This window comes from Myxine glutinosa, chromosome 1 (genome assembly GCF_964187855.1).
Source record: "Myxine glutinosa chromosome 1, kmMyxGlut1.1, whole genome shotgun sequence".
NCBI lineage: Eukaryota > Metazoa > Chordata > Myxini > Myxiniformes > Myxinidae > Myxine > Myxine glutinosa.
This window is the reverse complement of record NC_136261.1, coordinates 196,678,605-196,701,848: the sequence shown is the minus strand read 5'-3', so window position 1 is coordinate 196,701,848 and position 23,244 is coordinate 196,678,605. Positions and strand designations below refer to the sequence as shown.

Genomic DNA, 23,244 nt, shown 5'->3' with positions numbered 1-23,244 from the left:
CTGTGCGATATGCTCCAATGCAGGAGTATTCCTTCTGGACCTGAGACTCGGGGTCTGCAGAACAAGGCCTGACATGAGCAAGGACATTTTTGAATGAGCTGGACCTGTATCCACAAGCAGGGTTCTACGTTGTTTTACCGAAAAGTGGAGCACATCCCGCAGACAGCTGTTACTGCAGTGTTTCTCCCCACTATACAAAGGGTGAGACAGCATGCACCCGCTTACATTAGCTGTTCCTCTGAAAGGATGGAAGTGTACCATGATCAGGCGTGCTATAGGGCATGCTCACTGATCTGTTCCTGGTGTTTTGTTTTTTTACCCTCACCAGGACCAAGATCTCCCATGTTTCCACAAAGAGAATGCAGAGACTTCAGAAAGGTTTGCGGCAATGACAAAAAACTACCAAGAAGGAAATGTTCCTTTTGTGTGTCAAAGTCATCTGTGTTGAATGTTTAAGGATATTGATCTGTGCAGACAATGAATGTAAGAATCTTAGGCCCAATTGATTTACATGCTATACTGTACTAAAGTATAAATATGACGTACATTGGTAATGGTAGATTGTATGCATTATCGGTGAATCGCTGAGCCAGCTGCATCTGTAATGTTTGTAAAGTTGTGTATGTTGTTTCAAATAAATGGGTGTGTTTGTGCAACCCTGGAATTGCTTTTACTTGTGAACCATCCATGTGCATAGTTTGAGATGTTGAAGGTAAATTTCACGACAGAGAGTAAAGCACTGAGCTCATTCCTCATGGTACAGGGGAGTGAAAAATTATTAGAACTACGTGCAATGACATGTGAAAGCCAAGAAGGTTAACTAGAGTACTCGACTTCGAATTCCGCGTGATACCTAAAATTTGCAACAGGTCTTAAAATGACGTGTAACGTTGTAACATCACACCTCCAAGCTATACTTTGTTTACATCAAAAAAGAAACACAGTGAAGTTTATTTCATTCAAACATTTTTGGTGACTTTCTTACATTTACAAATCACAAATTCCTGCCAGCAGACTCTGTGGCCTACATAATAGTGAAAAGCATAACCATTATAAACCTGAATTAGTTACTTAAGATATGAATAAACTAATAATTTTTCAATTATTTGCAGAAACAATTAATAAACTTGTTGAGTTGATTTGGGTGATGGTGATGGGTTTGGTGAGCTAATTTGGGGGTGATTTGGACCAGCAGAAACGAACCTTTACCAAACAGTCAAGCCTGCACAGCTGGAATCCGGAATTTGGCATGTTTGTAAGTATTTAAATAATGAAATAATAATAATACTTTGGTTTATTCATGTAAAAACATCAAACAAGGTAGTCCACAGACTGAAATTCATATGGGTTTACATTGCAAAATATAAAACAAGAAAGAGCAATCAGAGATTGCAAACTCTCACCAGGATGTATTTTCAGTGGTTTTTAAGGCTTTTGTGTTAAAACAAATATGGCGGCCGAACCACGTGACCGATGACGTCATCATTATTAATTTTTTTCTCCACTAATTTATTTCTATATTATGCTCAATAAATTTCATCTTGATCGGATGAAGTTTTGTACTTGTCAAATTATGACGTCATAATGGAGGCACCTATGACATCACCATTAACATATTTTATTCCCCATGGAGAGTTCTTTACAATGAGCCATGTCTCAATTTTTTCTAATCAGTGCTTTCGGAGATATAGAGGTGCAAAGTTTTTCGGTTTTTCCAAGATGGCGGCCGAACCACGTGCCCGATGACGTCAGCATTATTTTTTTTCTCCATCAATTTATGCCGACATGGCTCTCAAGAAATTTCATCTTGATAGGATGACGTTTTGTACTTGTCGAATTATGACGTTATAATGAAGGCATCGATGACATCATCATTCACCTAACTTATTTCCCATGGGGAGTATTTGACAATGAGTCATGTTTCAATTCATTCCATGGAGCTGTTTCAGAGATATAGGTGCAACGTTTTTTCAAGATGGTGTCCGTGCCACATGACCTTTGACATCATAAATATCAATAGAATTATACAGGCGGAGGTGCTCTTATGTGAAAATTTTGTGTCAATCGGACCAACAATTGCAGAGAAAAAAAATTCGCACTGATCAGATCAAGCGTTGTACTTGTCCAATTATGACATCATAATTAAGGTACGGGTGAAATAATCATTAACATATCTTATTCTTCCTGGGGAGTAAGTACTCGGCAATGCACTGTTTCAACATTTTACATGGAGTGGTTTTGGAGATATAGAGGTGCAACGTTTTTCGATTTTTCCAAGATGGCACCTGTACCACATGACCTATGACGTTATAATTATCATTGAAAAATTATACAGGAGGAGACACTCCTCTGGTCAAAATTTCGTGTCCATTGGACTAACAGTTGCAGAGAAGACAAAAAATTCATACTGATCAGGTCAAGCATTGTACTTGTCGAATTATGACGTCATAATGAAGGAACCAATCACATCATCATTAACATATGTGATTCCTCTTGGGGAGTACTTGACAATGAGCCTTGTTTCATTTCATTGAGCGGTTTTGGAGATATAGAGGTGTAATGTTTTTCCAAGATGGTTTCCAAACCACGTGAGCAATGACGTCATAATTATAAATACAAAAATTCCACAGGCGGCGGCTCTCTTAATGTAAAATTTCGTGTCAATCTGACCTATGGTTGCCGAGAAAATGAATTTTAAATATGCAGACACGCATGCCACACGTATGTAACCGATCACCTAACCCTGCTTTTGGCTTCACGAGCGCAGGGTAATACAGTTGTGAGGTGGAGAATGGTTGACTTTTCATACCATTGTGTTCTGCAATGTGGAAGGTCCAGGTTTAAGAAGTTTATCAGTTGTTTCAGGAACGAGATTGATATTGACAGACAGGAGGCAACATTTCACGATGAGGCTTCGATTTGAGGAGAGCTGTTCCAAACCATATGAGAAGTTCGTGCCTTCGCTCTGACAGTCAGGTTCACTATGTTTTTTCGTTCAAAATCATGGTAGATTAGCAAACCTATACATTTTTGGAAACGTTATTACATGGAAAATCTGAAAATCAATGTTTACATTTGCCAATTCCGACCAATTCGATTCGACCAATTCGACCAATTCGACCAATCGACCAATTCCATTCGACCAATTCGACCATTCGACCAATCACTTCGATCGACCATTCAACCATTCGACCAATTCGATCGATTCGATTCGATTCGATTCATCGAATTCGATTCGATCGACCATTCGACCAATTCGATTTGCCAATCAATTTGACCGACCTTTGCTTGTGTGGAACGGACTGTGAAAACGATGCGGACTATATTGTCGGATACGACACACAAGACAGTGATGACGAACTCTAAATGGCATATTCTGTAATCGTGTATGTTTGATGCCATTGACTGCCTGTGTATATTTTGTCATTGACTGCCTGTGTAGATGTGAAGTTATACTGACTGCATGTGTATATATGATTTTGCTGACTGCCTGTGTATGTTTGGTGATATGAATTATTGTGACACATTTTGATGTTATTAACTGCCTGTACAAAATGATAACATGTATTTGATTATGCAACTTATCGCGAATATAAAGACAGTATTTTGCAATTCAAAACCTTTGATTCGGGTCTTACCATTCCCCATAGCACTAATTTGATACTTTCATTGGATTCCTTGTCCCTGAAAATATAGGTTTAGTATATATTTTAAAGTTTTTAGGGTAATTAGAGGCAGAAATAGAACAAAATATTGTAACGGACCGCGGATAAGGTGTTGATTTGCCGAGCGGATGGCGGCCACGGCCCGAACTATTAACAATTACTAAGACCCGATTCCTTAAACGTGGGCCAAATCGTGCCACAGGTTTTCAATGGGGAAAAGACAAAGGCGACACGGATGTGAAGAAGAGGAAGACAGAAGTAGGAAATACGAATATAATTTATTTGCTATTTACAATCAAAAGAAACTAAGGAGAAGGAAGGATAATAAAATAATTTACAGAAGAATTAAGGAGACACAGTGAAACTCGAGCTTAACTAAACAGGCTTAACTTATTACCCAGGACAGAACACACAAAACAAACTCACGTACACAAAAGGATGGAAGGACAGGAATCGTTTGGAGGGATGAGCAGGTGGGATCACAGGGCACAGCGAGCAGGTCCACTCCGGGCGGGAAGCGAGGAGCCGGCAGCTCCTTGTATTCGGCTTTACACCGCACACCGGCAGGGTCACTCGCTGCCCCGTCAGGGCTTCACGCGGCTGGTTGAAACGGGGCTGGTTGAAGCGGCTCTTTGTCAAAGGCTTTTCGTATCTCTCACGCAACAACCACCCAAAGGCTTTCCGTATCTCTCACGCAACTCCGGTGCAACTCTCAACTCTCTCCCGGTGGACTGCCAACTCTCTTACGCACCTGGACTCATCTGCCGTATTTCTGGTGTATCTTCCTTTTGCGATCGTCACACCCTTCTCTCATACCTTCAGCGCGGGTGTGACACGCCCTCGCCGGTTTCGGTACCGCCCTCCCCCCCGTGCTCTGTTTCGTGACCTTGTATGGAAATCCCACGGGCTTGTCTCCTTATTTGGGCATGGCGCCGACGGCACGCCCCTCGTGGCGAGCCACGGGCTTGTTTCCTTATTTGGGCATGGGGCTGAACAGCCCCGCCCTTCGTGGCGCGCCCTGGGCTTGCCTCTCCCTGGGGACCCCACCCCTCCTGTTCAAACAGAGCACGGAGCACATATTCACTATAGCAGCGAAATGAGAGGGCGCGCACCCCATGCTTGTGAACTGCTTTACCCACAGATGGAGAGTTTGGCTGGGAAATGGAATTATTGCAGGGGAGCTATTCTTAATTGATTTGGTGCAATGGAGTATTAATTAATGGAAGACAAAGCCTTAGCCTAATACACAGAATAAGGAAATAAACTACCAACAAGGAGGAAATCTATGATTGGCTAACGTGATTGTTTATGACCTAATTACGGGATGCACTTTGACCTTTATACACAACTGGAGGAAGGAGGGCGATATTTTTACAACACTTTACACCACAATAAAAAAAACACAATTCTCATATCCACAACACTGCACCCTCCTCTTAGGCACGTCCCGGGCCTATTACCTTTACGTTTAGTGTGGCACGTAGGTGTAGTTCCCTCTACATTTAACCTGACCCTGAGTGTGACAGTTTTAAAACATAAATAAATATGTCCCGCTGTTCCATTGCACCCTGCCTAACAGATTCACACCCACAACTAACCGAATTGTGGAATGGTTTTCAAACTAAAACACTTACGGTGGGGGCGCATTATTTACAACGACGCTATTTTATTTACAAAATGCAACCCAGGACCTGTGATTGTTCTTTTGGGGGGGAGACAGTCTGCTCTGCATCGACGCACCACGAAGCACCCAACAACGCACCAATACACCATCAAGCACCAACCGGTGCACAGTCACCACAGTTCAATAAAAATAAAAACAACAAACCCTGGTGCTGGTCTTGCTCTTCGGCTCCCTCTGCTGGCTATTGTTATCTTCGTGGTGTTGTCATCTTCTTTGCTGGCGGCCGATTTGCACATAAAATAAAATGCACCAAATGTGTCCATTGCTTTTATTTATGGCCCACAGGGGGCCGACTATGTATGGTTCACCTGTGGGGCATAGGTGCCCTGTGGCCAAGGTCCGCCAGCAAGATCTCGGGCCTTCATGGCCGGTTCCAGCAGAGGGGCCATGCTCCAACCCATGGGGTCCATAAGTGGTGCTCAGCCACAGACATGTGGTCCATAAGGTGGTGCATCGATGCAGACAGCTGTGGTTGCGAGAGTTTCGGGCGCCCAATGGCGGACTCACGCACGCTCCCCTCGGCGCCCAGTGGCGCACAGTCCTCGTGTGGGAGACAAGAGGGGGGGGGAAAGACAGATGAGCGAGGGGTAAGATCACAAGGGTACACATCAATAAAGGCAATGCAAGGCGAGGTGCGTATGGAGACGGAGCGGAGAAAAGCTCGTCCCTACCATACGTCACCCCCCCCTGTCACCTACTCTACCCTTGCCCTTACCCCATATTTACAACAATCTACACATTTACAAATTCGTCACTACTGTCACGTCTCCCCATATCTCTCCTATACCAAATTAGTCACCACAATCCCTCTAACCAAAATTTGCCATCACCCAATTCATCATCAATCCTCATAAGGAGGAAGAGATGGAACATCAGCACAATGTCACACCCACGTCATGATGCGTCTCACATTCCAAACATTTGCATCAAAATAATAAAAACCAACAAACCACGGCATGGTGTGGAGCTTTGTCACCTCAGGTGAGTGGATGCAGATGGTGCGAGGAGATCTCCATCCTAACTATCCTCTAAATGACATTAACACACTTTGCACTACCCGGGGTCTTTCCCTGCCAAACCATTGGCCATCTTACTCTATGCGGTTTTAAGAACCAAATTCCCATTGACCAAACTGTGGTGCTTCATCAATTTGGGGTCTCACTCCCCCGATTCATCTCCCGGTGCCCTTGCACAATTTCCGGGCTGGGTCGTGCAGCTCTCCCAGCAGGTCTCCCCACCTGCACACCTCCACCACTGTAGTTGCCACCCGAGCTTACCTAGCTCCTCACCCTAACCTATCTAACTGGGGAAGGCCCCTCCTGGCTCTGTCACCCCTCGGTGCCCTCTGGCACTGGGCTACCCGGGTCCGTCCTCCGGATCCTCGGGCCCCATCCACAACAACTCTACCGGCTCCCAGAGCCCACCTGCGGCCTCACCTGGCCGACATCCTCACAGTGGTGGAGTGCCCATCCGACTACATGCACTAACAGGCTACACGCCCAGCCATTTCCACGACACTAATGCACCCGTTCAACCATCATTCTTCCACCACGCACCACAGATGCCAATATCCAACCACAATTTACCTATACCCTCTACCTAACACTTAAACTACCCTCCCCGGGTATTCGTGATGGGGGTCCATCCTCCTTTCCCCCATCCACACCTTCGCACCATCCACTCCACTCCACAGTTTCCACCATACTCACTCCACGACCATCCATTCCACACTCCATATATTCCACACTCCATGTATTTCACACAACCATTCTCCATACACCTGCAGTTGCACACCTGTGCAATCACTCCTACTGGTGCTACCTGCACCCTCCTTCCTCCCTGGACCATTTGGTCAACACAGCACACCACCATCACTATCACTCTCACTCATACACTGCTCCATCCACCTGTTCAGTTGCACACCTGTGCAATCACAATACAACTCACAATCACAATCAGTTACTCATACCCTGCTCAATACACTTTCAATCCTCACACACACGGCATCATCTCATCTAACTACTCCCCTCTGGAACTCGCGCTTCCTAGTCGCCCCTTTAAACTATTGCGCTCCCTCGTCATTATCATCCAACTAATCTACCTGCGTCCCCACTACAGGTATCATTGTCACTACCTAACCTTAACGTTACCTATTGTCATTTCTAGATCCCTACATACGATATCCTAACCCTCCCGGGCTCGTTTTCACTGCCAAACCCCATAAGACTAGTGCTCCTTTGCCCCCGCTTGTGAGAGATGGCAGAGTTGCCATCCCACCACATCGGGTATCTCTCACTAACAATTTTGCACACCAAATTCCAGCCAATCAAAAATTTGCCAATCACTACCAATCATCACTCTGCCAATCCTTGCCAATCATCAAATTTTGTTTTTCCATTTCGGGGCCAAAACACTATCCTCATCACAGTCTACTCACTAGAGCCTCTCGGTGCGCCAATTCATTTCCAAAGCCCGGCTTCGCAAAGCCGAGCAATGAATGCGGGTTGCTTGGTGCCGGCGGCTGGATGCGTCCGGCACTCGGTGCAGGGAAGGACGCTTACCCGGGCCGAGATCCCACGCACCATCTCGGCACAGAGCCGTCCAATGGCCCGATCTCGCCCTGCCGGAACGCCTCAACAAAAAGGGGTCGCCATGACGACCCTTCCTACCGGCCCGCCCGTTCCGCCTAGCGGAGCACGGACGGGGCCGTTCAGAGCGCGGCCCGGCGTGGATCCCGCATGGCGGTTCTTTCCAAACCGCCGCAGTTACGATCTCCGCGGATCCCCGCGGCACACCTAGCTGCCCGGCACGCACCAAAGGCCCGCTTCGGCTATAAGTCGCTCTAACCACTAACCCGGTTAGCGTCGATGCTCCACTCGCATGCTTACACCCCGCAGCCCGTTCCTTGCTCACACATCCAGCTGTCTCCATGCTATTTGTCATTGCACCTTCTCTTACACACCCAGGTACACTCCTTCCGCTCACAGACTTGGTCACACACCTGACCACCGCACACCTTTGCACACACTCGTTGTTCACACACCTCACCAACACACCTCTTTGCGCCCCCTCCTCAGTCACCTCCTCTGTGACAACCACGGGTGTGCACTCACTTGCACACCCAATCACGTGCCTCACTACCAACTCCAGTGTGCATTCCCATATGCGCTCCACCATTCCAGGTGTGCATCCTTCCATTTCTGGTGTACATCCTCTCTCACCAGCCACAACCAACTCACGCTCCGTGTCACTCTTACTACTTTCACCACCACTCTCGGTCGCGCATTCACCCTCACTCTTGACAGCGCACTCTTTCCTCATGCACCCGTCCGTTACACACCTTTTTCACGCATCCTTTTGCGCACACTCTCCCGTTACACCCTTCGTAACACTCACCACAGGTGTGCATGCTTCCATTACATCCCCTGCAACACTCCCCACTCCGCGCTTCCATGTGCCCCCCCACACACGCGCTACGACCAACTCACTCTCGACAGCACACTCACTCCTCGGCGCGCACTTTTTCCTCTCACACCCCAGAGTCGGACATTCTCGCACACCTCCTCCTTCACACTCTGCACCTGTCGCACACCTTTCCAGCGGCCTCTCACGAACACCCGGGTCCAAACCAACCCCCAAGCCGACTGAAGCTTCCCTCACACCATATACATTTCCGCGTATATCGCCACTCACCTCGGCACCTCGTCTCCGCACCTCCTTCGCCACTGTCGTGGAAGTGATTTCAGACTCAAGACTCCAATGATCAGAAACAGGTTTTACAAAAGATCACAACTTTATTAACTGCTAGTTCACTTGTTTCAAATACTAATGACTACCGTTAACTCAATGGACCAGATAACTCTTATCCGCATAGTCCCTCTTTCTCAGCCGATATTCCTCCGCAACGCCGTACTCGTTCATTCCATCGGGCAGGGCTTCTGATGGCAAGTGATCCTGACTCATAGTTTGCTCTGGTTTATATGGGCCTTGTCGCGCTAATCCCTTCTCCGCAAATGCCCCGAGGTCATGCATGCTCGCCCCCCTGCTGGGGAGTTCCTTCACCCTCTTTGCATCCCGATGTCCCAAGTCAATAGTGAAGGCTTGGGAATGTGTGTTAGCCTGGGGCCGTGCTAAAGCTACACAACAGGACTCCCAGCTTCGACAGGGCGAGATGCATTCCTGACATTCTTACGACCACCTGCTCGTACCTTGGTTCGTTACTAGTTCCAACCAATGAGTTACACTGAGTTACACTTCCACAATTCCCTCATCTTTTTGTTTTTGTTTATATTAACCATTAATCTAAACATCAATATAAGTAAACAATCAATCACTACAGGTAAACATCAATACAAGTACTCAATCAATCACTACAAGTAAACATCAATACTAGTACTCAATCAATCACTACAAGTAAACATCAATACAATTTCCTTAGGCATACACCGTCATCCTGCAAGAATCTGATCACAAAACATTTCGTTGGTCATTGACTCCTTCCATATTGTTAATTCAATCTATTTCATTTGCATCACAAATATCTTTGCAAAACAACACTTCACCATCTTCATGTTTTTAAGCATCTGCAACATCTGGCAAAAACGTTTGCCTCCAAACAAATGTTGATTCTTTGTTTGAAAGGAAGGGCTGATCACTTGTGTTTGAATTCAGGTATGAAACATTTTCTCCTAATGTCTTCATAAACACCTGCACTACTTCGTGTAGGATTTCGCTGTTGTGGTAATGGTGCGGAGTCATAGACTGACCCTGCTCTCCATGTAGCATTCTTGCCACTCTTGCTGTGAACCATAATGATTTCTGAACAAGGCCTTCGCACAGTTGTAGTCGACTTGCCTCCTCCCTCATTATGAGTGGGCAGCAAGTATTGGTGTGACGTTGATTGGCCAGCAAGATGTGGAACAGGGATGCCGGATGCATCCACAATGATGTTGGGACCATGATGTTCAGGTCATTCATGGTCCATACCAGGAGCAACCATCAGAATCGCGCACAGCTGTTGTGACAAGGGCACAGCCGTTTGTTTGCAGCTCCCCGGAAGTTGGTGAAGTAATAACATATGTCCCCGCATTTCACAGAGGTTGCAGGTAAAATGTCGTTGTCCTGCAACTTCTGATGTGATGAATGTTCGAAGCCTTCGAACAAGAGTAAGTGATCACCTTTCTTTCATATGTTGCAGTGTGATCCAGGCAAATGGTCACATAAATTTCCTTGGTGAAGGTAAGCATCCATCTCCAAGTTACACGGGAGAATGTCTTCATCATTCTTTGAGAAAGAGGGTGTATGCCACGATTAACTTCATTTTTAGCCACAAATTTTCTTTCTCGAACTTCTTCCCAATTCCGTTAGCACCCCCTTCAAATGTGATCTCGTCTTATCCTTATGCTCAGTCACATCTGAATCTGCTTTCCACACACACACTGAATCAGAAAGGGTACATCTTACCATGAAATCAGCATAATTATGTATATCTTCCGACAGTTTCACATTCAACAATTTGTTGTTTTCCCTTACAACATTCAAAAAGTTATATTCATTTATATGCGTCACACAAGTAATATTCAATCAGGTATGTATTTGACTACTAAACTAAGAATAGCATCCACAATTGCTTTCAGGTTAATATAGTTCAAAATTAACTCGTGCAGGTATTTTAGCACTACTCTAAGAAAATAAATTGTATATGATTACAATCACAAACAGGAATATCTAATTCCCACCAAAAATTTTCCCAAACCAACAATTAAGCATAATGTATTATTACCATAATTCCTCCACACTTTTCCTTTTCCTTCTTTTTTCCTTTTTTTTTTTTTTTTTTTTTTTTTTTTTACTAACAGTGTGTCACTCGTGGTGATATGAGTTCACTGATCTTGTAATTGACACAACTCATAACATTGTCGTTATGTCATTATCTTAATTCTACTGTATTCATTTGCAACATCACTTGATTTAATCTTTTAATCTCAGTATTTATGTCGCCATAAAAGTCTTCCTCTTGTGGTTCCACATTTCTTTCCTCATTTGTCACTTCATGCGTTATCATCGTGTTGTTGGTTACCTTATTCAAACACACCGTCACTAAGGCTTTCAAGCAAGCCACCACTAAAACAATTGCCAATATAACTACTAAACCCACAAACAAGTCTGCTACTCCTTGTATATATTCATACCTATGACATAATTATATGTCGACGACATTCAACATTATATACCAAACTAACAAGCTTCCTAAAAGGTAAATAAAGAAAATCCCTTAATATGTAACATAAATCAGATTATTTGTCTTACCCTGATCCCCCTATCTCCTGGGGTCGAACTAAATCCCCTGATCATGAGTGTAGTTGTGATACATTATCCCTCATGCTGTATTAATATCAGTAGGTAATTGTATGTCATGTAGGCAAATAAATGTCACTATCTTCCCTAATTCAAGTAGGAATATTAAATGTTGAAAATGTAATGTTTATCAATGCAAGGGGTGTTAAAATGTAATTCAAATGAATGTAAATCACGATTATCATTTATCCGCCACTGAATGTTCTGCTGGGCTGCTAGGTGCAGCCTCATTTTCTGTGGGATCGTCCATCTTAGCCCCATGTGCTTGCTTGCAATGAGAGGCATGAATCCAACTTTCTATTTTGGGTCCATATTTGTTTCTATTCTTATCAATCTCCTATGGTTTATCAATTCGTTCCAAGATACCGCAACCAAAGGTTTTAACCAAAGCTCTACCAAACTATTTCCAATGTGAACAAAAAATGCCAGTGAAACAATGATTCGAGGAATTAACTTCAAGGGGTCAATAAATTTATTCTATAACCAGATCTAATTTTCCCATCCAATAGTTTGCCTTGCCACATGTCATATTATAACACTTTAATAAACCTTCGAAAAATGTTTCCCATCTCAACAAATTTCCTTTTTACAGATAGCCATGTGTAACTTACGTATTTAACTACAATTTCCTCTCAATTTGTTTGGCCTAACTGGCCGCAAAAGTGGCTGCCAGCATGCAGTACCGTTTTTTATCTACCAAGGAAGTGCTCGTCCACACAAGACCTCTACCAAAATGTTGCTTGTATAAACAAATCCGGGATTTCCGATTACATGGATGCACTCTCAGGACATTTTCAGGCTGCTGTTAACAATCCACTATGATAAATTAATTCCTTTAACCACAATCAAATAATTAGTACAAATTGAGGATATTATCCCTCTGACATTCATTTATAGATTCATTATGTTGGATCTAATATATATATATATTTTTTTTCCCAATAATTCCGCACTGCTGTAAGGAAGAACAATAGCTCTCATAAGTCTTAGTAATATCGTACTTAATTTACCCAGCATCGAAGAATTTATTTACTATCCATTCTCATCTGTTAACCAGTGACTTTGTTTGAACTCCAGAACTCAAAACTCACAATAGTTCAAACCAGCAAAATTTCCTTTACTATTTTCCCATATCATCTATGCCTTATACACATCCATACATACAGCCCAATTTATATTCTGATAAAATTCAAGTTTATATATATATAAAATCCGTGAGCAGAGTACTCTGGGAAGTCAGTGTAAGACCTCTCCAAAATTTGGCTAATTTTGTACTCCCACATTTTTTTATGAAGCTCATATCCATAAATAGCTTTGATTCTCATATAAATTCTATCACAATGGAATCCCAAGATTACTTCCAATTTTTTTTACTATTAATGAATAGCTGCTCATAACTCAGCAAATCAAATCTTTATTCTCCATCTCCCTTGACAAAAGTGATAATTTTCATAATCAAATTATATTTCTATTTTTATTTTACGAATTCTCTCGATATGCGATCCCATCCCCATGGAACTATCTATTTTCAGACAAGGCACACTGTCGGTGTCAACAATCTTGTAAGATTGATACACAAAAACAAAAACACTGACACACAAAATACCCACACACACATGCATTGTGCGTATTTGTTTGCGTTGGAACCCTTATTTACAGATCCGGATGGGTGTCAACTTTATTTCAATTTCTCAAAATTTGTCCTTCAATTTTATAAGCGCTAATACACAAATGGACCAAAAAGTTTATTCTTAGAAAACCCCTATGACGTCACATGGACATTACCCTTTCAGTTCCCACAATAATTTATCCAAATTTGACTACCCACCCATTTGTATGTCAGTCGACCACTGACCTATCAATCGTGTGGAACAATAGTCCGAAATTCCCACCTGATCATGATGTGACTCTTGTCACTTGGTTTGCCAAAAAAATTGCAAAGCAATTGTTCCAAACTTTGTAAATTTTTTAAAAAATTTTGAGCCCAACATAAAAGATCCAATTTCGGCATTTGATCAATTAATTATCAATTTGCTTACAAGCAAAAGAAAAAATGAATAATTCTTGCTCCGAAAACTTTTCAGACCCAAGAATCATCGACAGTTATTCATGTTTGTCCAGTAATCTAATTTGTTGAGGCCAATCGTCATTTGGGATTTGTCGCAATGAAGGCCTAATCATTGTCTGAGGTATCGGTCAGCACTGGTACCCTTGATCTTGGTTTACCCTATGAACTTGTCTTCCTTTTGGTATACGGACATCCTCTTTTCCAATGTCCCATCCGTCCACACTTGAAACACCGGTTTCTGTCGTTGCCTGGTCTGTGCACCTGTGCACTTGTATTGCTGGGCTGCATCTCTACATCCCTGAGTTGCCACTGCAATCTCTCGTTATCTCCTGAAACACGAAAAAATTCTCTGTACCGTCCTTTTTGGGGAGACAACTGGAAATCAGATGGGACAACTGTCACTTTCATTCCTAATTTCGAGGGCAGTTGTGCATTTGTTTCCTCCACTGTATCCTGTATCCTTTTTATTTTAAGTTCTAGATCCGTTATCCGTTCTTGCTGTTCCCGTTGTCTGGATTCACCATCCCAAAGATGGAATGCAAGCCAGTCTACCGTTAGATTCTGTCTCTCCCTGGCTTTCAATCTTTGTCCCAATCTTTCCAATCGACTTCGCTCAAATGTACCATCTCTTGGAAACTCCTCAGCATTTCCCTTTGTCCACAAATACCAATTCTCGACCTGTCTTATAGCTTCGGCACCATAACGGTCGTACATATGATATGTACAAGTACCTTTTTGTGGAATCTCTAGTTGTCCTTGTGTATTCTTGCAGGCTCCATTTCCCATTCTGCCTTTTATCAAAGTAGCGTTGGATGTGTTGTAGCTTGTTCCTCTCAAGCTTCACTCGTACCTCCAGGAAGGATCTCTCCACCTGTTCAAATGGTGATTTCCAGAGAATTTCTCTCACCTGTGGCTTTTGCACAATCCAATCTCACAGATCAGTATTTGCAGATGAGCCAAAGGGTCAGTATGAAATGGGTGAATTCTCAGGTGTCCGCTCTGTTGAAGGGGAAATCACACAATGGTAACCGCACATATATATCTATATATAAACTCACCACCTTGCTCAATTTTCCAAGGTTGTCTTCACATTGATAATATCTCACAAAGATATCAAAGCTTCTTTCTTGAGACCGCATTTTCATCAATCAAACGATCAATATATTCAATTCAATTTATTCAATTCAATTTATCCAGTTAAATTTATTCAATTAAATTCAATCAATTAGATTCAATCAATCAACAATTCAATCAATTATTCAATTTCAATTAATTCATCAATATTCATCAATAAATCAAATTAATCATTTTGGATGACTCCTTGCATAAGCCCTTTCCCCAATGATGTCAGGACAGGTCCATCCATTGACTGAGATCGAAGCTCATCGGTCGTCACCTCTGGTTCATACCTGTCAATTGATGAATCACCGTTCTGTCCTAGGGTCATATCTGACATATTTCCCCATTTTGCCTGGTCTCCACAAATTTTCTTTGCAACCACTAAAGTCAACTCATCCTTCATTCGTGAGACAGCCAAAATGGATGGCAGATATTAAAGTTCATTGGGAAAAATATCTCATCATTTTTCTTTTAATAGAACCCAAAATCTCTTGGCAATATAAATTTCGTAAAACTCCTGAAATAAGACTGTAAAATTCCTTCAATCATGCTAAATTTTGAAACTCCATCGCTTGTAATACCCAATTTATCCCATAGGGCTTGAAAGTTCTTTTCCAAGTTCGTGCAATCATTCTGCATTTGAACCCTATGATATCATTCATAATAATCATCATGATTTTATAATCACGGTCCTATCATAATCATCTATTTAAAAACGAACATTTCCTTTATCACCACAGCTATGTGGTATAATCAACAATAGAATAAAACTGTACATAGCAACAGGCTACCTCCTGACCACTTAGTATACCTATTGACAATAAGTCATAACAATATCGAATAATCATTGAACAATTTTAAAATCGCTTCTACTGCTCCAGCCGCAGCATTCGTCATTTTGTCTGCTCATCCGCGTGACCAAAACGAAATAAAGGGAGCTCAACCATTACACAGCGCTTTTAATGGCGCATGCCATAGGAACTCAACGCAATTTCGACTCGGCCAGAAAAACGAGCAAATTTTGCAGGATGTTAACTGGAATTAGCCGTGAAAATATATACAAAATACACAAAGATACACACCCACAAAAATAAACAACAAAACCCAAACAAAACCAAGGTCGACCATCTTACACAGTAAATTACATCATTTCAGCATCGTATTGATTGCTGAAATATTCCAGGGTTTATACACACCTTAAAAGAGGTATGCTTTGTGGTGTTGCCCACTCCCACATTTAATTAACTTACATCGTTTCAGCATTGTATTGATTGCTGAAATATTCCAGGGTTTATACACACCTTAAAAGAGGTATGTTTTGTGGTGTTGCCCCCTCCCACGTTTAATTAAATTACATCGTTTCAGCATTGTATTGATTGCTGAAATATTCCAGGGTTTATACACACCTTAAAAGAGGTATGCGTGGTGTTGCCCCCTCCCACTTTTAATTAAATTACATCGTTTCAATTAAAAAAGAAACATCGCTTCTACTGCTCCAGCCGCAGCATTCGTCACTTTGTCTGCTCATCCGCATGACCAAAACGAAATAAAGGGAGCTCAACCATTACACAGCGCTTTTAATGGCGCATGCCATAGGAACTCAACGCAATTTCGACTCGGCCAGAAAACGAGCAAATTATTTTATTTTTTTTCAGGATGTTAACTGGAATTAGCCGTGAAAATATATCCAAAATACACAAAATACACACCCACACAAATAAACAACATTTCTTCCGTTCAACAGAACAAACATTTCCTATATCATGACATGCATGTCTTCAAAAATTATATGACCAAGAGAAAAAGTAAAACTAATTAAAACTGCGGGCAGTGATGATCCGGGGACCATACCGCTCCATCCTGATTGGACGGGTGCGTGCTAGAGTCGTTAACAACGACAGTCCAGATCTGATTGTTCAAAATTTCAACTCAATCGATTGAAAAATGAACGCAGGGATGCATTTTTAAGGTGCAGTGGCACTAACTGAGTTGCCACGAACTCCAATATGGCCATCACAAAATATTTTCCTTAATCAATTGGCTTATAGCATAACCAATCTGCAAGTATTTCATCCGAAGATGTGTCTCTGAGGAATTTAAATTAAATAAGTCATTTATAAATCAACGAGTTAATTTATTAAATGATTAATCAATAAATCAAAATTATCCTTGACAGCCACATCACTTGGTCAGTGTCACGTCCAAATATCAGCTTCCTTACTCAAAAGGTGCCTGAGTTAATGTAATATAATTACTGTAATAAGATTACTGTAATTACTGTAATGATTACTGTAATTACTGTAATTACCGGAACTGTAATTACTGTAATTACCTCAGGTAATTACTGTAATGTAATTACTGTAATGTAATAAGAAATGTAATTAATTAAATACGTACTTCATTAATCGCTAATAATTAAATAACTCGTGAATTCTTATCCGATTTACTTAACATTTGAGTGTCCCCAAAACGTTGCAGCAAAACGTTGCAACAACGAAAGTGAAACGTTGTAGCGACGTTTTGGAAACGTCAGCAAAACCCAACATTTGAATGTTCCCAAAACGTTGGAGCAAAACGTTGCAACAACGAAAGTGAAACGTTGTGGCGACGTTGTGGAAACGTCAGCAAAACCCAACATTTGAATGTTCCCAAAACGTTGGAGCAAAACGTTGCAACAACGAAAGTGAAACGTTGTGGCGACGTTGTGGAAACGTCAGCAAAACCCAACATTTGAATGTTCCCAAAACGTTGGAGCAAAACGTTGCAACAACGAAAGTGAAACGTTGTGGCAACGTTGTGGAAACGTCAGCAAAACCCAACATTTGAATGTTCCCAAAACGTTGGAGCAAAACGTTGCAACAACGAAAGTGAAACGTTGTGGCGACGTTGTGGAAACGTTAGCAAAACCCAACATTTGAATGTTTCCAAAACGTTGGAGCAAAACGTTGCAACAACGAAAGTGAAACGTTGTGGCGACGTTGTGGAAACGTCAGTAAAACCCAACATTTGAATGTTTCCAAAACGTTACAACAACAAGTTCCAACAACACTGCAGCAACAACTTCAACTTAGGTTGAGGTTGAGGGTTCACACAAACTGGTTAACCAAATAATAAAGAATTTTTTTTTTTTTTTTTTTTTTTTTTTTCAAAAGCACTTGTTCACCAATTTCCCCAAATTTCAGCTTCCTAGCTCAAAGGATGGCTAAGATATCGCCCAGACGAACAAACACACAACTAGAACGACGCTCAGTAGAGAGCATATCTCCGCCTTGGTGAACAGTTTATGTTTTGCATCCCACTGATAGGTCGGATCTGGATTCGGACCTGAACCAAAATGTAATCGGCGTGTTCTTGTCACCTCCCCAACTCATCCACCAGGTTCATTCACTCAGCCATAACTTTTTTTATATAATAATAATATTAAAATAATAACTTTAATAAGTATATCATGTTAAATATAATGTATATTGCTTTTCACCCGATCTCTCGATGGTGAAGAATCACTTTAAACAATTCTCGTAGCCGGATTCGAACCTGGGTCTTCACCAAAATCCAATCATTTCGTCTGTGTCACCCATGCTATCTGTCTGGCAAATTTCGTCAAAAAAACAACAGCACTGGTTTTGCTTCCTGGAAGCTTCCTGCAAAACGCTTTGCTTCTCGCAAAACGTCCGCCAATGGGAACTAGAGGGAGGGGGAAGGAGCGGGAGCAAGAGACAGGTAGCCGGAATGGACATGAGGGACAATGAGGGACAGTGAGGGAGTGTCGGTATGCAATTTTCATCCAATCGCCATCTTTCATAATATTTCTGGACCGGCATGAGATGGCGTTGTCTGTCATTAATTTATACGTTGATCAAACGAGTTTTAGACATGGCGGGAAAACTGAAGAAAAAAAAAAATTATTTATTTATTTAAAACGGGTGTACACGATTGTACACGTGTACAGACCTTACCGAACCGGCAAACAAATCGCCTCATGGTGCACTTCATGAGCCGATTTGCCTGCAGGCCAGAGTAAGGCTCTTAACACCCAGCGTATAACGTACGCATCCTCGCAAACACACGAATAATAGAATCATTTAAAACGTTCCATCCGTGACTTTTTACCTCGGACAGTCGTGACAAAAATACGTTTACACTCCTTTTCCGATTGGGTAATGACAAATGACATTATCACAGACAAATCAAGCCCCACACCACCTCCTCCACCATGTATGTACATTGTACAAGAACTAAACGCAGGTTCGTAGATCATATTTTGGACAAGAATAACAAAGAATAACTCTTACCTTCTCAGATGTTGTGTCCAATTTGACCCCTATCTGGCTCGCCAAATTGTCGTGGAAGTGATTTCGGACTCAAGACTCCAATGATCGGAAACAGGTTTTACAAAAGATCACAACTTTATTAACTGCTAGTTCACTTGTTTCAAATACTAATGACTACCGTTAACTCAATGGACCAGATAACTCTTATCCGCATAGTCCCTCTTTCTCAGCCGATATTCCTCCGCAACGCCGTACTCGTTCATTCCATCGGGCAGGGCTTCTGATGGCAAGTGATCCTGACTCATAGTTTGCTCTGGTTTATATGGGCCTTGTCGCGCTAATCCCTTCTCCGCAAATGCCCCGAGGTCATGCATGCTCGCCCCCCTGCTGGGGAGTTCCTTCACCCTCTTTGCATCCCGATGTCCCAAGTCAATAGTGAAGGCTTGGGAATGTGTGTTAGCCCGGGGCCGTGCTAAAGCTACACAACAGGACTCCCAGCTTCGACAGGGCGAGATGCATTCCTGACATTCTTACGACCACCTGCTCGTACCTTGGTTCGTTACTAGTTCCAACCAATGAGTTACACTGAGTTACACTTCCACAGCCACCTGCAAACTCTTTATTTGGTTAGCGAGCACACCATCACGATTTGAGCACCGACCTTGCACATATTCCATCACTTCCTCCTTTATCTCCCTCTTAGTTTCCCTCCGTCTCTTCTTAATTTCACTCACCCCCTCTTCCACACCCTCTAACTTTTGCTTCACCTCTTTTATTTCCCGGTGCGTCTCCTCGATTTCTTCCTCTAATTTTGTCCTTTACCGTCTCTATGTGCATCCTCACCTCCCGGTCCTTCGTCTCCATTGCCTCCGTCACCTCGTCCAACCTCGTTGTCAGTCCCTCACGTACCATCTGACATTCCCTCTTCGTCGCTATCGAGTCATTTTTTAGTTCTTTTTGTGTCGCCTTTAACCCTCCTAGTACCGCAGTGTTCTTTTGTACCTGCTCCACTAATTCCGTCTGTCCCACCATCAGCTGTTCCACCTCCTGCGTCAGGTCCTCTATGCCCCCCTGTAACCTAGCCATCCCATTTATCACCTCTTTCTCCATACGCTTCTCACCTCGCTTTACCTTCTCGCGTACCCCCGAGACCTCCTCGCTTACACCTCGTCTTATTTCCTCCTTCATTTCTCCCATCTCTTTGGTAGATGCCACCCTCATCTGTTCCAACTCATCCCTCTGGGCATCCAATTTGGTTGCTAACCCGATTTTCACCTCCTCTATCTGGTTCCCCATCCGTTTGATTTCCCGGGCGGATTGCTCCCCTATCTCCCGCAATTTGCCTTCCATCCTATCTTCTAGCCCCGTTAACCCATTCTTTACCTCTTTTATCCCGTTGTCTAACCCCTCAATTTTATTGTCTAAACCCTCAAATTTATTGTCCATATTGTTTAACCCGTCTCTTAATTGCTCACTATTCCTTTCCATCATTTGTCCCATTTCTCTGCTTTCCGCTCTTGATTTATCCATCTTTTCATCTATTTCCTTACTTTGCATCACGAAGCATGCCCTGATTTGTGCCATAAAGAGGTCCAATTTCCCCAGTGCCGCGGACTCGGCTGCCGCAGCGCCGCTATTTTGTGCCTCTGCAACCACGGGCGCGGCTAAATTTGGTGCCGCTACAACCACGTGCGCGAGGGCGCCATTTTGTGCGCCTGAAACTCCCTCAACCACATCATCATTTCTCTCCTCCATTTCTTCCCTCTTGTCCTGGGTTACCCCTAACCCCTCTTCTATTTCCCCCACCTGCATCCGATCACCTTGACCAGCCATGGCACGATTTCCAAATTCAAGATTTTTAAATAAAACAAAATTTTTGGGCCACCCGTAATTTTGAGCGCGCTATTCGCACTTTAGGTCCGAATCTCACCCCCAGACACCAATTGTTACGGACCGCGGATAAGGTGTTGATTTGCCGAGCGGATGGCGGCCGCGGCCCGAACTATTAACAATGACTAAGACCCGATTCCTTAAACGTGGGCCAAATCGTGCCACAGGTTTTCAATGGGGAAAAGACAAAGATGACACGGATGCGAAGAAGAGGAAGACGAAGGCAAAAGGTTGGAAATACTACTATTATTTATATACTATTTACACAAGTGAAAGAAACTAAGGAGGAGGAAGGATAATAAAATAACGTAGAAAGAGGGTCGGACCAGAAGGACACAGTGAAACTCTAGCTTAACTAAACAGGCTTAACTTATTACCCTGGACAGAACACACAAAACAAACTCACGTACACAAAAGGATGGAAGGACAGGAATCGTTTGGAGGGATGAGCAGGTGGGATCACAGGGCACAGCGAGCAGGTCCACTCCGGGTGGGAAGCGAGGAGCCGTCAGCTCCTTGTATTCGGCTTTACACCGCACACCGGCAGGGTCACTCACTGCCCCGTCAGGGCTTCACGCGGCTGGTTGAAACAGGGCTGGTTGAAGCGGCTCTTTGTCAAAGGCTTTTCGTATCTCTCACGCAACAACCACCCAAAGGCTTTCCGTATCTCTCACGCAACTCCGGTGCAACTCTCAACTCTCTCCCGGTGGACTGCCAACTCTCTTACGCATCTGGACTCATCTGCCGTATTTCTGGTGTATCTTCCTTTTGCGATCATCACACCCTTCTCTCATACCTTCAGCGCGGGTGTGACATGCCCTCGCCGGTTTCGGTACCACCCTCCCCCCCGTGCTCTGTTTCGTGACCTTGTATGGCAATCCCACGGGCTTGTCTCCTTATTTGGGCATGGCGCCGACGGCACGCCCCTCGTGGCGAGCCACGGGCTTGTTTCCTTATTTGGGCATGGGGCTGAACAGCCCTGCCCTTCGTGGCGCGCCCTGGGCTTGCCTCTCCCTGGCGACCCCGCCCCTCCTGTTCAAACAGAGCATGGAGCACATATTCACTATAGCAGCGAAATGAGAGGGCGTGCACCCCACGCTTGTGAACTGCTTTACCCAGAGATGGAGAGTTTGGCTGGGAAATGGAATTATTGAAGGGGGGCTATTCTTAATTGATTTGGTGCAATGGAGTATTAATTAATGGAAGACAAAGCCTTAGCCTAATACACAGAATAAGGAAATAAACTACCAACAAGGAGGACATCTATGATTGGCTAACGTGATTGTTTATGACCTAATTACGGGATGCACTTTGACCTTTATACACAACTGGAGGAAGGAGGGCGATATTTTTACAACACTTTACACAACAATAAAAAAAACACAATTCTCATATCCACAACACTGCACCCTCCTCTTAGGCACGTCCCGGGCCTATTACCTTTACGTTTAGTGTGGCACGTAGGTGTAGTTCCCTCTACATTTAACCTGACCCTGAGTGTAACAGTTTTAAAACATAAATAAATATGTCCCGCTGCTCCATTGCACCCTGCCTAACAGATTCACGCCCACAACTAACCGAATTGCGGAATGGTTTTCAAACTAAAACACTTACGGTGGGGGCGCATTATTTACAATGACGCTATTTTATTTACAAAACGCAACCCAGGACCTGTGATTGTTCTTTTGGGGGGGAGACAGTCTGCTCTGCATCGACGCACCACGAAGCACCCAACAACGCACCAATACACCATCAAGCACCAACCGGTGCACAGTCACCACAGTTCAATAAAAATAAAAACAACAAACCCTGGTGCTGGTCTTGCTCTTCGGCTCCCTCTGCTGGCTATTGTTATCTTCCTGGTGTTGTCATCTTCTTTGCTGGCAGCCTATTTGCACATAAAATAAAATGCACCAAATGTGTCCATTGCTTTTATTTATGGCCCACAGGGGGCCGACTATGTATGGTTCACCTGTGGGGCATAGGTGCCCTGTGGCCAAGGTCCGCCAGCAAGATCTCGGGCCTTCATGGCCGGTTCCAGCAGAGGGGCCATGCCCCAACCCATGGGGTCCATAAGTGGTGCTCAGCCACAGACATGTGGTCCATAAGGTGGTGCATCGATGCAGACAGCTATGGTTGCGAGAGTTTCGGGCGCCCAATGGCGGACTCACGCACGCTCCCCTTGGCGCC

At 43.5% G+C, this 23,244-nt stretch overlaps 1 long non-coding RNA gene across 10 annotated transcripts in view; it reads left to right on the top strand.

Moving 5' to 3' along the window:
- The window catches only part of LOC137432691 (uncharacterized), a 79,932-nt gene extending 79,264 nt beyond the window's left edge, over nt 1–668 (top strand). For all 10 annotated transcript variants that reach the window (XR_013624137.1, XR_013624145.1, XR_013624135.1 and 7 more), the window contains 2 exons: nt 24–201; nt 329–668. This is a non-coding gene — a long non-coding RNA (uncharacterized LOC137432691). The remainder of the gene's footprint in view (nt 1–23; nt 202–328) is intronic.
- Nucleotides 669–23,244: the final 22,576 nt, after the last annotated feature.